This window comes from Crocuta crocuta, unplaced genomic scaffold (genome assembly GCF_008692635.1).
Source record: "Crocuta crocuta isolate KB4526 unplaced genomic scaffold, BGI_CrCroc_1.0 scaffold369, whole genome shotgun sequence".
In the NCBI taxonomy this organism is placed as follows: domain Eukaryota; kingdom Metazoa; phylum Chordata; class Mammalia; order Carnivora; family Hyaenidae; genus Crocuta; species Crocuta crocuta.
In genome coordinates this window covers 2,136,152-2,139,155 of record NW_027529441.1, presented here as the reverse complement: position 1 = coordinate 2,139,155, position 3,004 = coordinate 2,136,152, and positions in this window count along the sequence as shown.

Sequence of the window (3,004 nt, the reverse complement as noted above, 5' to 3'; positions counted from 1 at the left end):
GACAGATGTCAGGATCATCTGCTTTGAATCTCGGGGAACTAGGGGAAATAAGACGCATTTGGCCATTAAACATTTTGAGATTTGTTACAACACCTAGCATAACCTTAATTGATACACTTAGTACCTATAATTATCAAACTCTAAAGAATAAAAGTAGAGGCAACAGGTTGATTTGCAAGTAGACATGTTCTCTTTTGAAACTGATTTCTTAAATATAGATTTCAAAATCTATAATTACAACAAACCATAGCAAGAACGCAGAGAATTCAAGAACCAATTTGTCAATGCACAATTATACCCAACAAAGCCAGTAGTCCGTTATTACAGACGATTTTCAGTAGCTTTCCAGCACCAGGTCCATCCACCATTTTTCTCTTATGGAGTCGGAATAGGTGAGAGTGCTAACAGTCATTTTTATTAATTTCTCAGGATGAATCTGGAGCATTAGCACAGCAGTGAGTGTCTAGGCTGAGTTACAGACAGCCTTGTCCATTCAGGTGGGCTTCTTCCTTCTGAAGGCTCAGTTTCCATGGTGATAAGTACTGGGCCCACCTGAGGCCTTCTCACTGAGGGGCTTGATGAGGTTCAGGGTGACTTTACAAAGGGAATATGTGAAAGTCTTAGGATGAAGAAAGGAAAGGGTCACCTAGCATTCAGAATGGCCTCTTCCCCACTGGATTTGGTGTGTCCTTCTAGGAATGAAAGATGAGAACAAAAAAGCAGAAGAACATGGATTCCTATTGTCACAAAAATTTCCAGAATTAAGAAGATTAAGAAGGGAAGTTTTATTTTTAAGTCAGAGCTGAAGTGGCTGACAAGAATTTTTGAGGCCCTGAAGAAAGTCAGAGATGGATTAATTCCACTCTCCAAACCTTATGGTTTTGGCTTTCAGATACAAAAGCAGAACTCATTGGTGAGTTCCAATGATCTGCTCCCGCAGTGAATAGCTAGAAATGAATCAAAAGCTGGCAGAAGCTGAAAAGTGAGTGGGCATGCCTCTGGCTCACAAACGTAATATACAATTTCTGAATATATATCGACTGGCAGCATCAAGAACAGATAGTTGCCACAGTGGGCCAGCCTTTGAGGGAGATTCTTCTATCACCAATCTGATGTGTAATAAGTATTAGAATCATTGCCAGGACATTCAAAGAAAATACCCGTTAACAGAAGATGAGTTGTTTTTTATGTGAGTAGATGAATAGAAGTCACATAAAACACGGCCAATTTCTTTTTGAAGTTCTAGTAGCATCCAATGCCAGTGTTCCTCATTCATGCTTTGGCTCTTTCCAGAAGCACTAAAGGGAATTGTGTGCTTGTAATACATGCTGCTTATCCATAATTCCTTTTGAAAATGCATCTTTCTGGTTTTCAACTTTGAGTTATACAATGCCCCCTGCTGTTCAAGGTACAGTTTGTAATTTTCCTCAAGCCCCCATTCTACTAGCCCTGTAAAGTGTTGACTGAGTTAGAACAAAAAGGTGGGAAAACAATTTTCCTTGAAACACACCAAGAAAGTGAAGTTCAAGGAGCCTTTGGATCTCACAGGGTTGACTGAAGATTGCATTCTCTACTGTGTTTCCATTTAAATAACAGAGCATTTTTTTCCACAGCCCCAATCTGTCTTACTTATCTTAACTTATCAAATGTATTTTTTCTCCTTAACTATTTTCCTATCAATACACTTTATGGAAGCATAATGGAAACTGGAAAGAAACATGATGAAATGCACTGCAAGTTTAATCAAATATGTAAAACCAACAATCTTGTGATCGGCAAGGCAGCATAATCAGACACAGCTCGCACAGCTCCCATTTTCCTTCTTCAAAGTCAGTTGATCTTGTTCTACTGGATCTTTGGGATCCAGTAGATCTTGCTTTCCTCTCCCATTTATCGAATCCAAGAGAAAGGAGCACATGAAGTTAGTAATCTCAGGAATTTAACACCGTATCCATGTGATAGCAGACGAGCTTAGCGAGCAAGTCAAAACGGATAGAGAAGTAGCAAGAACAGATGTAGAATTCTGCCATGATCATTCTCGCCAACTTCAAGGGCTCATTAAACATCCATTCTCGTCCCTGCTTGTGAGGACACCCCACACTGCAGTAGTTACAGGTTCAGACAACAGCAAAGGTGGTACGGCAGCTGGCTTACTCTGGGATTGGGAACACAACATGCCCCCAAAGTAATAAAATTTCTTATTAAAAGGGAAGATATCTTTAACCGGCCCTTCATTTTTCCCCTGAGACTGACAGGCAATTTCAACTGTTTATTTTTACTTAGCTCCGATGAATGGCTCTATTTCATTCAGCTCCACAATAATTTGGTGGTGCACGCTGCTGCTGGCACCGAGTGGAAGTGAAGGGCATCATTAGAGGCCTTCCACAGCAATCTTGGTGAAATTAGATTCTTTGGAAACTAAATCAAGCCTTAGTTTCAAGGAGGGGAAGTTGGACAAGAGGAAAGTGAAGTGAAATTGGTTGAATTATCCCTATCTTTCAAGACTTTAGACAAGGTCAGGAAACCCAAATTTGAATTATGATTTCACTCATGTGTGTACCCTGTCTATAATAACTAGTTAATAAACATATTGATATTTACACCATGTCTGTTTACTTTTAGGGAGCATGTTTTCATTAAATTGTGCAATTGTGGGTATACGAATATAGTGCTAGATGGTGAATTGCTTTATTCTCTTTACTTGAAATGTAAGTAGATTTTAAGTACAGCCTAGCAGATACTAAATGAGGCCCAAAAAACCATTTCCTCCTGCCTCCCGGCTCCTCCTTTCTATTTTGAATATGCTCAGTGAGGTTCCCTAAATTTCAAGCATGTTCCCATTCCTCGGCATTTCTGTTTGCACTCCTCTCTTCCTAGAAACCTCTTTTCTTGTAGCCCTATCTGGCTCACTCTCTCCCTACATCGGGTTTCTCTTGAAAGGTCCCTCCACCAAAGACACCTTCTGAAATGGTTCCATTTAAAATGGTTCATCAACCTTAACTTA